Source organism: Lactuca saligna, chromosome 4 (genome assembly GCF_052625555.1).
Source record: "Lactuca saligna cultivar CGN05327 chromosome 4, ASM5262555v1, whole genome shotgun sequence".
NCBI classification, from domain to species: domain Eukaryota; kingdom Viridiplantae; phylum Streptophyta; class Magnoliopsida; order Asterales; family Asteraceae; genus Lactuca; species Lactuca saligna.
In genome coordinates this window covers 287,155,667-287,171,699 of record NC_136420.1, presented here as the reverse complement: position 1 = coordinate 287,171,699, position 16,033 = coordinate 287,155,667, and the positions used below count along the sequence as shown (strand labels likewise).

The window sequence follows — 16,033 nt, the reverse complement described above, 5'->3', positions numbered from 1 at the left end:
CCTTGTCCCTAGAAAATGTATTTTGTATATTTACTTCTCCATTTGATTTCAGGATCTTTTGATTTTGGCTTGCAGTCATGTTGTTTCCATTTATACCCTTGTCCCTGGGGAGTATCCTTATATTCTTATACTTATTTCTCATCTTCTATATATAATTTTATTAGCTTTTCTATCTTTCTGCAGTTATATTTAGTCGATTGGATCCAGGAGAAAAACTCATTATAGGTTGTCGAAAAGCAACAATTTCTGCTGAAACACAGGTATAATTCTTTTAACACACACATACATACACATTTATGCATGTATTATGTTAATGAGTGAATCTCTATGAAAAAAACAAGCAGAAAGGTGAAACAGAAGCTGTCAATGGTGTAATATTTTAAGGTGAGCTCTGATCTTATTAATACAACTCAACAAAAATATGAATTCAAATAAAATTAAAATTGATTTTATAGGATGCAAAGTCGGATCGATTGAAGCAACTATTGAAAAAGACCGAGAAGTATCTCCAGAAGTTTGGATCAGCAGAGCCTTTGAAGCAGATAATGGTCTAAATGATAATAGTGAATTTACTATTGAGAATGAAGATGAAACAGTTCAGGCCAAGGTATGTTCTATCTTTTGTTACTTTACACTCTTATAACCTTTGTTTGACTTTTAATATCTTATTAATAAATATTTTGGCTTCTACAACCTTACATGGAGAGCAATGAAAAGTACTATTTGATGTTTCATAGGTACTTCATTAACTTTTTTATTTCCTTCTATGTTATTGCTCTTGGCTTTAATCAGTTGTTTTATCTTTTCAAACTCATCATCGGTTCAATGTTGTAGTGTCAAAGAACTTCTAGCAGATGAAATGTACTTGGGGAAAACTGTTCAGGCAGTATGAGGTATAGGTGGGCAAAAGAATTAGTCCAAACTGATCCTAAAAATATGTATATGAACTAAATTGGTCCTGGACCAGTCTTGGACTGTTCAGTCCAGACAGAAGTCCTGCTCTGTCCTTCAAAATGTTACACATGGCAGTCCAAAACTGATCCTAAACAGGTCCAAAATTAAACTGGTCCAAAAACAAACCAGTCTCTTTTAGATCGAATCCAAACCAGTCTCTTTTAGATCGAATCTAAACTGTGAAGCAGGTTTGTTCTATGCCTCTATTCAACCCCAAAATCTATTCTTTTCATGATAAACAAACCCCATTTCTTTTAAAGGTAAGTTTTCAAAGATCAAGGGTGTAGGAGTCTTTAGTAATGATGCACATGATACAAATATTCCAGTAGAAGTGTGGAGATACTATTTGCTAACTAATAGACCAAAGGTGTAACTTTTATTCAGTATATAAATTAAAAATGTGATCTCTCACTTTTTTTTCTTGTTGCCTTCTCTTTCATTGATTATTGGGTTTACTTGTGTAGGTATCAGACATATTATTCACATGGACAGATCTTCAAGCAAAACTGAACACTGAGTTGCTGAATAATTTAGGCAATTTCATTAACCGTGTCTTGAGATTTATTTCTAAAGATCCAGGTTAGTAATTGGCACCAATTTAACCTAAATTAATGGGATTAAGATTTTAAGGGTACAATTTACATTATTTTCTACTTTCATGCCCTAAACCCTAAACCCTAAATGCTAGGTTCTTTTCTTGCACTACTATCTTATCTTTTTTACTTGAAAGTGGTATGAAGTGAATATTTGGATATGATGTTGAAGATTGATTATTGGTGATTTTTTGATTGAATCTGAAAAGTTTTGTTTTTGTTGACAGATTCAAGAGGTGGTAGAGGTTCAGGATAAAATTCCATCATTCTGGATGCTCCATCTGTTATCAAACACACTAGGAGATAAAATTGGTGCTTATGTGGAACAATATGTGGAGACAAAACTATAGCAGGTCAAGTTGCTGCACTTGTCCTTTGCCACACCAGAGAACTAGCTTATCATGTCATATTTTCATTTGTAACCCTCCAACAATTTGAAAATGTTAATTTTCTCCCATGTCTTACTCTTTGTATCTTGGGTGAGATTTGTTGCAGAGAACTAGCTTATCAGGTAACTAGCTTTCTCATTTCTATAAATTATACAAGATTGTATCTCATGCAAAATATTTATAATGTCTCTGTTTTTTATTGCTGAACAAAGGAAGGATACCCTTCAATATGATGTCCTTGTTCAAATAATTGAGATTTATAACGAGCAAGTTCGGGATACCCTTCAATATGATATTCTTTTCATTTAATAAATTTTCTCATCTCATTAAATGAAATCTTTGCACCGAATCTTCTTGGTTGGTTTACGGTTGATCAAAATAATTTTCCGGTTGATCAACTGATGAAAAATATGTTAATTTATATCTCCATCATTATACAGGTAAGATTGGTGAAAAACAAAGGCAACATTGAAATCAAGGGTTTTTGTAATAATTTGTAGCAATCAGGCATCCATGGAATCAATTCACGACTCTCTTGCTGAGGTATTGGTTAATTTGACAAAGGAGGTAGAGTTTCCTTTCTTTTCATTATGTTATACATTTTGGATGATAAATGTTTGTATTACCCTTTGATCTCATATGGTTTTTTTGGTGCAGTGTGAAAAATTATGGTCAAAAGTGTATGTTGTCTGGCCTAAAAGCAGAACTAGAAGCATTAAGACGAAGGCACTCTAATGTACTGTAGTTGATGGGTGAAAGAGATGAGGAGGTAAAATTACCTTTTCAATGTGAGTTGCTGCATCTTTAGCCTTACTTACAGTTCTGACTTCTGACTTCACTTATATACCTCTATGTGGTGTTTATAGAGAATTATCCATATGCTCACACAAATTTTTGTAGCTGATTACACATTAATTTAATTATGCAGGTTTTGAAGTTTTTGATGGAAAAAAATAGTGTTAATGCTCTTCATAGAAAAGTATGTTGGTATTTTAGGAAATTTGGCTAATAATTTAGTTAATTATATAAAAAATGTTGAAATGTTACATTTATCTACTATTGGAATGATTATTTGTATTACATTAACTTTTGTGCAATGTATTGTATTTTTTGTATATGATATGTTATTCTCTATTATGAGACATAAAATACAAATTTAAATCTGAAAATCAGTAAATCTATAATTAATTTTTTTTTAAAAAAAAAATTAAAATTACGATACGCAAAAATGTGTGTCGTGTTCATTTATGACATGGCCTTTCTTGACATGGGCTTCCTTGATACGCATTATGTATCATAAACACGCACGTCGTAAGGTTACGACACGCAAATGCGTGTCGTCTTCCTTTATGACAGGGCTTTCCTTGATACGCATTGCGTGTCATAACCGCGCGTCATAAATGCGCGTCGTCTATAGACGACGCGCAAAAGAGCGTCGTCTCTCTTTATGACATGGCCTTCCTTGACGCGCATTTGCGCGTCGTCTGAGCGTTTTACGACGCGCAATGAGCGCCGTAAAAGGCTTTTTTCTAGTAGTGCATGTTTATAGCCCTTATATTTGCAAAGGTTTGTTTTATGTCTCGTAAGAAGTATTCATCATCTCGGATCTTGATGACCGTGTCGTCCATATATACCTTAATGTTTCTCCTCACTTGTGACTCAAACACTTTGTCTACCCGTCTTTGGTACGTTGCTCATATATTCTTTAGTCTGAATGGCATTTTTGTATACGAAAATGATCCTCTATCTATATGAAATGAGGTTTTTAATAGAGTCTCCTTTGAGCATGTGTATTATGTTATACCCCTTGTAAGCATCCAAAAAACTCTTCCATTTGTGTCTGTGCAAATATTCGAAGTTTTCATCTATGGATGGTAATGGGTAGTAGTCTTTCGGGCATGTGTTCTTTAAGTACATGAAATCAACACACATTCTCCACTTCCCATCTTCTTTCTTTACTAATATTGGATTTTCTAATAATGACACGAAAAGTGATTCTCTCATTATCCATGTGTTGACCAACGTATCTACTTCATCATTTATTACTTTATTTCTATCTTTTAACTGACCTCTCTTCCTCTGGTGGATTGTCTTGTTTCCCGGTTTATCATTTTATTTGTCTTCAATCAGTTTCCTTGGTACACCAGTCATGTTGGATTCCTGCCAAGAAAATACATAAAAAATTTCTTTTAACAACTTTGTCAGCCCTTCTTGTAGTGTAATTGCTAGTTCAGCTCCAACCCGTATTCCTTGCTTTGGATGTCTTTCATTTATTACAACTTCTTCTAAAGTCTCTTGTTTTAGTTTCGACACTGGCTTTGTTATTTCTTTTCAGACTGCTCAAAATCAGCAGAAAAGCTATGCCGACAAGCACCGTTTAGACTTGGAGTTCCAGTTCGGGGATATGGTTCTCCTGAAGGTGTCACCTTAGAAAGGTACCATCCGATTCAGGAATCGATGCAAGTTGGGCTCTAGGTACATTGGTCCCTTTAGGGTTACAGCCGGGTGGGCAAGGTGGCATATAGGCTGGACCTGCCATCCAAGCTTAACCAGATTCACAATACCTTTCACGTCTCCTACCTGCGGAAGTACCTGTTAGACGACTCTGCAGTGGTGCCTCTAGAGGATATTCAAGTGGATGACATCCTGAACTACATCGAGCGACCAGTAGCCATCCTCCACAGGAAGTCGAAGGATTTGAGAAACAAGAGGGTCGATCTGGTGAAGGTGCAATGACAACACCGCAAGGGCTGAGAATGGACTTGGGAGCTGGAGGAGAAGGAGAGGGAACAATACCCATAGCTTTTTCTGGATGCAGCAACAAACTTCAAGGACAAAGATTAAAATAAGTGGGGGAGATTTGTAACGCACGGTTCTTGGTACTTATTTTAATTATGAGTTTTTCATTTTATACTGGGACTTGACGAGTTAAGGCACAAAACTCGTCGAGTAGGGGCGAATTTTGGACGTGGGTGGAAGAGTCTACTCGACGAGTCGGAAACCCCGACTCGACGAGTAGATCTGTTTGAATGAAACCCTAAATTTTAGGGTTTGCACCCTATTTAAACAACTTATATGGCCTCCACTCCAGTCTCCATCACCCTTAGACGCTATTCTCGAAACCCTAATCAGTTTGTGAGTGTTGTTGAGCTTTTTGTGCCAATTTAGTTATTTGAAGCTTGGAGAAGGAAGGAAAGGATTGGATATCCAAGAAAACGACAGTAGATCAAGGGCTTTGGTTGGATTTCCAGCTTGTTTGAGGTAAAAAGATTCAGCCTTGGCTTTCCATCACTTAGATCTTCTTTAGGGTCTGCATAATGTCATTTTTGGGCCATTTCTAAGTTACTCTCGGGATTTGAGTGCATAATAGAGTAATGACTTCACATCTGAGAACATTTAAGCTCAGGAAGATCAAATTTGCGACCTTTATTGAGCTACGGCCCTATCCCATGCATTAGAATTCCTTTATTTCTTAGTTTCGGTGTTTTAGCTTCATAACACCCATGCACGCATGTAAAGTTTGTAACTTTACGTGCTATATCGACCCTAGGAGGCCAGATCTATGCTTTGGATGCAATAAGCCTGACCGAAATCGACTGTATGGACTTGGAATTTGGGGGACTCGGCGAGGCAGATCATGGTTCCCCAACCTTTTCTGTTTCTAAGAAATCTAGTTGAGTCTAGAAGAGGACTCAACAAGATGGACGTCAATATGGACTTGAAGGTCAAAGAACTCGACAAGTTCCAGGATAAACTCGGCGGGTTCAAGGCAATGTCCCGACTGATATGAAGAAGAACTCGACGAATTCAAGGAAGAACTCGGTGAGTAAAGGGCTAAACGTTCCAACTTACATGAAGCAGGAGTCGACGAGTTCAAGGATGAACTCGACGAGTCATGAGCAAAAGGTCCCGATTTTGTATGAAGGAGAACTTAACGAGTTCTTGAAAGACTTGACGAGTAGGATCGAAGTTCCAGTATTTTGTGGATTATGGAACTCGTCGAGTTGGTTGACCAACTCAGCGAGTTGAGTCAACCAGATGTTGACTTTGACCAAAAGTTAACTTTGACCAGGCGGTTGACCTTGACTCTGACTTTGACCTGAGTTGACCCTTGAAAGGTTTATGAGTATGAAATGGTAATTAAAGAAGGTTGTTATGTGTAGGAGTTTGAGAGGAGTTGATCCCAGCACTGAGGACAGTTTAGATACTACACGACATTGAGGTGAGTTACCTTCCAATAGAAGTGGGTCTAAGGCAACAATATCTGCCCACTAGTAGGAGTGATTGTGGATGATTGTATTCGTGATAATTATCTGGTCGACAGGGCCAAGAGGTAGGTCAGGCACCCCGGTATGCCTTACATTACTATTATGTTATATTTTTATGTGGTAGTAGTAATGGTGAAATAGTCCCCGTAATTGGTTGAGATAAATCGTAGGGGTAGGTCGGACACCCCGGTATGTCTGATAGGGGTAGGTTAGGCACCCCGGTATGCCTAGCAGTGGTAGGTTGAGCACCATGGTATGCTCAATAGGGTAGGTCGGGCACCAATATATGCCTGGTAGTATGTGTTATGTATGGTATGTCGTATGATGGGGGAACTCACTAAGCTTCGTGCTTACAGTTTTCAGTTTTGTTTTTAGGTACCTCTTCATCGAAGGGGAAGGAGCCGACATGGTAGCAACGCATCACACACAAGATTTCAGCATTATGAGATTCTTGGGATTGTAATCTAACATTATTACTATTTTATGATATGGCTTTGAGACATGTGGCTATGGTTTTATGAGATATTGTGACTCGATGATGTTTTCTTATAAGTGTTTTTTTTTCTAAATCTTTATATCAAAATGAAATTTTTGGTCTTGAAAATTAGGATGTTACAAGTTGGCATCAGAGCCTTGGTTTGAGGGATTCCGGAACAACTCTCAGGAGTGTCTAAACTCAAATCGAGGGTTTGAAATATTTTCACAAGAAAATAGTTTTTCCAAAAGTTAAAGTAAAGAGTTTTGAGAAAGAACAAGGTGCGTGATGCGTGCAACCAACCGAGCTCAAGTAAGTTTTCCCCAAGATACCCATACATTTTGTGTTATGATATGATATGATAATTAGAGCTGCATGATAGATTAGGGCTAAGGATCTTGGAAGGACGCCATTTATGACTACTGTATGTGTATGAGAACTACATGCTAGATTAAGGATAAGGATCTACGAAGATGCCTAATATGCTTGTTGTATGATCTGCATGATAGTACTGATTAGTCAGTGATATGATAGCCTATATAGGATATGCTTCGTTTATGTTACTCGATGCCCGAATGCTGCTTGCTTTGTGCTTTAGGAGTTCTAGTTAGATTTAACTTATTAGTAAACGAATACGCTAAGTCATATATTGCAAGGACTAAATAATTTCAGAAGGTTAGGTCTAGCCCTATTTTGCAGCTCCTTTTTGAGTCCAACCATTGTAGGGTAGGACCTCTCATTCGAAGAATTATCTGGTTTAAGTAATATATGATGGTATTCGTGAGTTAGTTAGGTAAAGGTAGTAGTGACTCCTTACGTAACTGATGATAGAGAGTGGGTTGGAGGAGTTACCCTAAGGTAAGCCTAGGATGAGATTAGCACATAGTGAAACAGTAGTAGAAGGGACTTGGTGAAGTCGAAGAAATCCTTGAGGAAAGTATGGATATATGTGGAAGGTAGTAAGGGACTGTACTACTGAAAGCATAGGATCCGTACTCAAAACAAGGAGGGTCGAGATAGAACCAGGGAACTTGTAGAGTGTGTGAGACCTCTCGAGATTATGTATGACCTTGAAACTTATGTATTGTGTTTCAGAATGGTAATGATTACACGTCACGGAGCAGGAGGGTTAGGATCAAGGCCAGGATCAGGTTCGGGTTCGGGTTCCGAGCCAGTTGATGAGGTACTACACGAGTTCATCGCATCTGAGATCACGAGAGGCATCCTTGAGTTGAGCCTGATGATTTTTGGGTTGATCAAGGATGGGATCATCGAGCTGATGGAGGATCGCTTCAGGGCGTTCAGGAGCGACATGGAATCTGGCTAGACATGGACACACACACACACACTCTACTTCAAGGAATTCAAGGGATGTGGTGCACCAGACTTCCACGGGGTGAAGGACCCCATTGTTGCCAGGAGGTGGATTGTAGACATGGAGTCTGCCCATTTGAAGAGCTTCTGCCCTTAGGGATCGAAGGTCTGGTATGCTACAGGTTGTTTTAGGGATATAGTTAGAGATTGGTGGGAGTCAGTTGGTGATTCACTGAGAGCCCTAGCCATTAAGGCCATGACTTGGTCGAATTTTGTGACCAGGTTCAGGGCCGAGTTCGCACCGGCTGTGGAGTTGTAGCAACTGGCCAGGGAGTTCTTGGATATGAGGCAGACGATCGAGCCAGTGGCATAGATTACCACTAAGTTCAGGGAGAGAGCCTAATTAGTGCCTCAGTACGTAGGGGATGAGGAGATGCGGAAAACCCGCTACCACAACATGCTGAGGGCTGACATTCGGGAACATGTCAACTACCCAACATACCCTACATTGGAGGACATGATTGCGAGGGAGAGGGAGAGGGAGATTGATATAGAGCACCTCAGGAAGAGGAAGATAGAGACCGGAAAGGTTATTGGGGTTTCAAAGAAGAAAACCAAAGGATCCGACTCTAGGTCGAAGGGCCATCAGGGTCGGACCCACTGTGGGAAATGCGGCAAGCCACATGAGGGGGTTTGTAGACTAGGGTCATTGAGATGCTATAAGTGCAACAAGACTGGGCACTTTGGCAAGGATTGTACTAAACCTACCCCCACATTTCAGACATCAGACCTGATTTGCTTCCATTACAATCAGAAGGGCCATAAAAAGGTCAACTGTCTGAGACTAGTCCCAGCAACACCAGTGGTGATGACAGCTCCAACGACCCTACAAATTACGGATTGCTGACGGGGCAAGATAGATACTCCAGTGGTAAGGAGCTGAGCCTTCCAGTTGGCCGTTGAGGAGGTGCGTGTCGCACCCGCTGTGGTGACGGGTATGTTTTCTTCTCCCTAGGACTTATTATATGTCATTTATGATATTTATGTATATGTTTTATGTGTTTTTTAGGATCGTTCCATGTGAACGGTATCCCAGTCCGGGTGTTATTCGATTCGGGGGATACCTGATCGTTTGTCTCTTTTTAGCAAGAGGTTCTATGAGTCCTCAGGCATGTTGGATTGCCCTCTAAAGGTGGAGATTGCTGATGAGCGATCAGTATGAGCAACAAAGGTTTCCAGAGATTGTGTTTTGAGGCTTATGAGGAGCGCTACCTAGTAGAATTGGTTCCCATATGAACTGGATGAGCCCTAATGGGGTAGTGGTCTCCTGTGTGCAACAGTTGGTATGGGTCAGGTCCCAAGTGGGGAAGAGTTGGTGATTTAGGGTGAGAGACCGCAGCGTGGACTAGCTATGTGTTCAGCAGTGAGGGGCAGACACTACCTACAACAGGGTTGCGCAGGGTATGTCGCCTATGTTATGGATACCTGGGAGGCGTGTAAGGTGACTGTGAGTGATGTACCAGTGGTGCGAGAGTACTCAAACGTATTCCCAGAGGAGCTGCCTGGGATACCTCCAGAGAGATAGGTAAAGTTCAGGATCGACCTAGTCCCTGGTGCGGCTTCGATAGCCAAGGCACCATATCGGTTGGCTCCTCCTGAGATGCAGGTGCTGATAGACAAGGGATTCATTAGGCTGAATATTTCACCCAAGGGAGCCCCGATCCTGTTTGTAAAGAATAATGATGGGTCGCATCGGATGTGTATAGATTACCGAGAGCTGAACAAGGTAACGATTAAGAACCGTTACCCACTCCCGAGGATTGATGATCTCTTCGACCAGCTACAGGGGGCATCTTGGTTTTCTAAGATAAAATTGCGCTCAGGCTACCTCAGGATGTACAGAAGACTGCTTTCCGGACTCGTTATGTCCACTACAAGTTCGTGGTGATGCCCTTCGGGCTCACCAATGCTCCTACTGCGTTCATGGACCTTATGAACCTCGTATGTAGACTGATGTTGTATCAGTATGTGATAGTTTTCATTGATGACATCTTGGTTTACTCCAAGATGCAGGAGCAACATGAGGAGCACTTGTAAGAGGTTTTGGATACCCTGAGGAAGGAGAGCTTGTACACCAAGTTCTCCAAGTGTGAGTTCTGGTTGCGCGAGGTGCAGTTTCTTGGGCACCTTGTCAACCAGAATGGTATTTTGGTCGACCCGGCCAAAGTAGAGGTCGTGATGAGATGAGAGGTTCCAAATTCTCCATCTGAGATTTGGAGTTTCTTGGGACTGGCAGCCTATTACCAGAGATTCATTCAGGACTTCTCCAAGATAGTCGTACCCTTGACCCTGTTGACGAAGAAAGTCGTGGTCTTTTGCTGGGGTCCTAAGCAGCAGACATCGTTTGAGACATTAAGACAGAGACTATGCGAGGCGCCGATCCTAGCCCTTCCAGAGGGCGTGGAGGATTTTGTAGTGTACAACGATGCGTCCATTTTAGGTTTGGGTGTGGTATTGATGTAGAGGGGCATGTTATCTCCTACGTCTCGAGGCTGCTGAAGTCTCATGAGGCGAACTACACGACCTACGATCTGGAGATGGGGGCGATTGTTTTCGCCCTCAAGATTTGGTGGCATTACCTCTATGGGGTCCAATGTACCATATACACAGAACGCAAGAGCTTGAGGTACCTTATGGATCAACAAAATCTTAACATGAGGCCGCGTCTGTGGCTAGATGTGGTGAAGGATTACGATTGTGAGATCCTCTACCACCCGGGGAAGGAAAACGTTGTGGCTGATGCGCTTAGTCGCAAGGAAACCCCAATCGGAGATATCGGCTTGAGGATAACAGTGGTGACTCCACTTTTGGAGCAGATCCGAGAGGCGCAAGTTAAGGGTATGAAGGAGGAGTGCCGAAAGTACGAGCGGATCATAGGCCAGGTGGCCTCGTTTGACTATGACAGTCGTGGGTTGCTGACCCTGCATGGGAGGGTTTAGGTTCCATACTGGGGTGAAGTAAGGCAAATTTTGATGGATGATGCCCAAAAATCTAGGTTTTCTATTCATCACGGGGCGACGAAGATGTATAGAGATCTTCGTCCTAATTATTGGTGGCCAAACATGAAGCAAGATGTAGCCTGGTACGTTGAGAGATGCCTGACCAACAGGAAGGTCAAGGCCGAGCACCAGAGGCCTCATCGCAAGACACATCCGTTGGATATCCCTATATGGAAATGGGAAGAAATTACTATGGATTTCATCATGAAGCATCCCAAGACTGCACGGGGAGTGGATTCAATTTGGGTCATCATGGATCGATTGACCAAGAGTGCCCATTTCATTCCGATCTAGGAAAACATTTCGGCCGAGAAGCTGGCCGACATATACATTCGAAAGGTAATAGCATGACACGGAGTTCCAGTCTCCATGATTTCTGACAGAGATGTGAGGTTCATTTCCAGCTTCTGGAAGAAGTTTCACGACGAGTTGGGTACTCGTCTGCACTTCAGCACTGCTTTTCACCCGCAAACGGATGGTTAGAGCGAGCGGACAATCCAGACTTTGGAGGATATGTAGTAGGCATGCGTTTTAGACTTTGGTGGTAGCTAGGATACCTACCTTCCATTGGACAAATTTTCCTACAATAATAGCTATCACACGAGTATTGACCGTCCTCCCTTCGAGATGTTATATGGGAGGAAGTACAGGACCCAATATGTTGGGGTGAGGTTGGGAAGATGGTCATGGGGAGTACCAAAGTGGTACTCAAGACGAGGAAGAGGAACCAACAGGTTCAGATCAGGCTTCAGACTGCTCAGAGTCGAAAGAAAAGCTATGCTGACAAGCGTCATTCGGACCTGGAGTTCCAGGTCGGGGATATGGTCCTCCTGAAGGTGTCACCTTGGAAAGGTGTCATCTGATTTAGGAAGTGAGGCAAGTTGGGCCCTAGGTACATTGGTCCCTTTAGGGTTGCATCCCGGGTGGGCAAGGTGGCATATAGGCTGGACCTGCCAGCCGAGCTTAGCCAGATTCACAGTACCTTTAATGCCTCCCAGCTGCGGAAGTGCCTAGTAGACGACTCTGCAGTGGTGCCTCTAGAGGATATTCAAGTGGATGACAGCCTAAACTATATCGAGCGACCAGTAGCTATCCTCGAAAGGAAGTCGAAGGATTTGAGAAACAAGAGGGAAGATCTGGTGAAGGTGCAATGACAACACCGCAAGGGCTCAGAATGGACTTGGGAGCTTGAGGACGAGATGAGGTAGCACTACCCCGGGTTTTTTCCGGATGTAGCAACATACTTCGAGGACGAAGTCTAAAATAAGTCGGGGGGGGGGGGATTTATAATTCTCGGTTCTCGGTATGTATTTTAATTATGAGTTTTTGCATTTTATACTGTGTCTCGACGAGTTGAGGCCCTAAACTCGTCGAGTAGGGGCGAATCTTAGACGTGAGTGGAAGAGTCTACTCGACGAGTCAGAAGCCCCAAGTCGACGAGTAGATCTGTCTGAATGAAACTCTACGTTTTAGGGTTTGCACCCTATTTAAACAACTTATATGGCTTCCACTCCAGCCTCCATCACCCTCAGACCCTATTCTCGAAACCCTAATCAGTTTGTGAGTGTTCTTGAGCTTTTTGTACCATTTTCGTGATTTGAAGCTTGGAGAAGGAAGGAAAAGCTTGGAGATCAAAGAAAAAGGCAGTGGATCCAGGGCTTTGGTTGCATTTCCAGCTTGTTTGAGGTAAAAAGCTTCAGCCTTGGCTTTCCATCACTTAGATCTTCTTTAGGGCTTGCATAATGTCATTTTTTGGTCATTTCTAAGTCAATCTCAGGATTTAATTGCATAATAGAGTAATGACTTTAGATCTAGGAATATTTGAGCTTAGGAAGCTCAAAGTTGCCACCTTTATTGAGATATGGCCCTATCCCATGCATTAGAACTCATTTATGGCTTAGTTTTGGTGTTTTAGCTTCATAACACCCATAGATGCACGTAAAGTTTGTAACTTTACATGCTATATAGACCCTAGGAGGCTAGATCTATGCTTTGGATGCAATAAGCCTAACTGAAATCGACTGTATGGACTTGGACTTTTGGGGACTCGACGAGTCGCTCATAGGACTCAGCGAGTCAGGTCATGGCCCTAACCTTTTCTGTTTCTTAGCAATCTGGTGAGTCTAGAAGAGGACTCAACAATATGGACGTGAATATGGACTTGAAGATCAAAGAACTCGATGAGTTTAAGGATGAACTCGGTGGGTTCAAGGTAATGTCACAACTTATATGAGGAAGAACTCTACAAATTCAAGTAAGAACTCGGCGAGTTAAGGGCTAAACGTTCAAACTTACATGAAGAAGGACTCGATGAGTTCAATTATGAACTCGGCGAGTCATGAGCAAAAGGTATCGATTCTGTATGAAGGAGACCTCGATGACTTCTTGAAAGACTCGATGAGTAGGATGGAAGTTCCAGTATTTTGTAGATTATGGAACTCGATGAGTTGGTGGACCAATTCGGCGAGTTGGTGGACCAATTCGGCGAGTTGAGTCAACCAAATGTTTACTTTGACCACGGGGTTAACCTTGACTTTGACTTTAACCTAAGTTGACCCTTGAAAGGGTTATGAGTATGAAATGGTAATTAAGGAAGGTTGTTAGTTGATCCCAACACCAAGGATAGTTCAGATACTACATGATATTGAGGTGAGTTACCTTCCAGTAGGAGTGGGTCTAAGGCCATAATATCGCCCACTAGTAGGAGTGATTGTGGATGATTGTCTTCGTGATAATTGTCTGGTTTGTCACTGTCTGATATGTTTTATGTGCTAGTATGATATGATGTTATATGATAGTGGTAGTAGGGAGAATAGTCCCCATATTTGGTCGATAGGGCTAAGGGGTAGGTCGGGCACCCCTGTATGCCTGACAGTACGATTATGTTATGTTTTTATGTGGTAGTAGTAGGGGTAAAATAGTCCCCGTAACCGGTTGAGATAAATAGGAGGGGTAGGTCGGACACCCTGGTATGTTTGACCAGGGTAGGTTAATCACCCTGGTATGCATATCAGGGGTAGGTTGAGCACCCCGATATGCTTAGCAGGGTAGGTCGGGCACCCATATATGCCTGACAGTATGTGTTATGTATGGTATTCGGTATGATGGGGGAACTCACTAAGCTTCGTGCTTACAGTTTTCAGTTATGTTTTCACGTACCTTTTCATCGAAGGGGAAGGAGTCGGCACGGTAGTAGCGCATCACACACACAAAGGATTTTCGCATTATGAGATTCTTGAGATTGTACTCTGACATTATTACTATTTTATGATATCGCTTTGAGACATGTGACTATGGTTTTATGAGATGATGTGACTCGATGATGTTTTCTTATAAATGTTTTTTTTTCTAAATCGTTATATCAAAATGAAATTTTTGGTCTTGAAAATTGGGATGTTACATAAAGTCAATGGTACAGATAGTATTCCTTTAGGGCATATTGAATGCCCCACGAAACTCATTAAATGTCATATTGGTTGTTTTAGCATTTTCTTTATTTGCTATAGTAATTGTAAGAAACAATGGTCATACATGATCTCAGTCGAGCTTTAACTGTTGTAACGTATTTGATGGATCCCTATGTCATGTATGTTTCCATATATGAGTATCGGCTCGTCTCCCTTTCGGCAGATGTCCAGCCTTTTTTGCGTGTTAAACATATTAAGTAGAAATGTGGTAGCATCCTTCTCTTCTTTTGGTAGAATTTCAATTCTTTCTAGTCTGGTTTTGATAATATTGCATGGGTTGTACCACTTTCGTTGGTGATTGTGTTTTGGCGGTTTTCGTCGTAAAAAATTTCAACATCTCCGTTATAACACGGATGGTGCCAATGTTGTTATGGTGAAATCTAGGTGCATGGGTAGCTCTTCGTTAATGGACCTCATCTAATAAGCATCCGGGAAGTCACTCTATATGAGACAAGGAAATACTAGGTCAAGAAGCCATATCGTTGGTTAGAACCCGATATTGCTCTCTGATGCCTAAGTTAGATCACGATTATGTTAATGGCTTATAATACTACTCTTTTTTCTTTCCTTTCTATCGTTCTTCTGGAAGTATTTATAGGTGTTTGTGGTTTTTCTAGTTTAAGACTGGGTCTAGTCCTTCCTCATTATCCGGTTAATGAGGAGTTACACCTTTTGTCCTTCCTTTATTATTTTACTGTTGTAGATCCTTTCTTTTGCATTAAACTTTGGATATGTTTCACCTATCACCCTTTATCCTTGTGGTATTAGTAATTTCTCGTGGGCTTAGTTATGATCGACTTGTTCCTTGTTAGTTCAGGAATATGTGTATGATTATTTGGGTCAATGTATGTTCGTGGTGGCACGTAGTTTTTGGTTCCCGACCTGTGGAAGCAGGCTGGTTATTGGTAGTTATTGGATAACCGGCATGAGTACACCATTACGAATATTGAAAAAAACTAATAAAAAAGTTTTTTAATTAGCAAACAACCTAGAAAAAACTTTGATTTTAGAAAACTCCTTTTACTAAGCATTTTAGACTAAAATAAACTTTGCCTAATGTGGATCCTTGAGAGCATGTGTATTATTAGAGTTATATAATATAGTTTTTAATGTTTTTTTCATATTAGGGCTTGATATTTTCACTGAAATTTCTTATTTATCCACTTAAAAAATAGTGAATAGACAAATATATTAGGAGTGAGCAAACCCAAACCAACAAACCAAGAAACCGACTAAAACCGATGAAACCAAAACCGAAAAAACCAAAACCGAAACAAAATCGATGGTTAGTGTTTGAATTTTTTAAAAACCAAAAAGTCGGGTTCGGTTTCGGTTTTTACCTAGAAACCGACTCATCCAACCCGAGAAACCGACCCATACTTAAAACCGACAAACCGCCCCAAGAAATAGACCCATCCAACCTGAGAAACCGACTCATACTTGATTGTTTTTTGGTTATAATAGACTATTTCGAGGTTTGGTTGTAACTTATATTAGACTATTTGGTTGTAAGA

General features: G+C 41.1%; 1 long non-coding RNA gene across 1 annotated transcript; it reads left to right on the top strand.

Moving 5' to 3' along the window:
- The first annotated feature begins 1,134 nt into the window (after positions 1–1,134).
- On the top strand, positions 1,135–2,978 carry LOC145039183 (uncharacterized). The gene is made up of 5 exons (XR_013679768.1): positions 1,135–1,533; positions 1,775–2,058; positions 2,377–2,503; positions 2,594–2,724; positions 2,865–2,978. It is a non-coding gene; the product is annotated as an uncharacterized LOC145039183 (long non-coding RNA).
- The last annotated feature ends 13,055 nt before the right edge of the window (positions 2,979–16,033 follow it).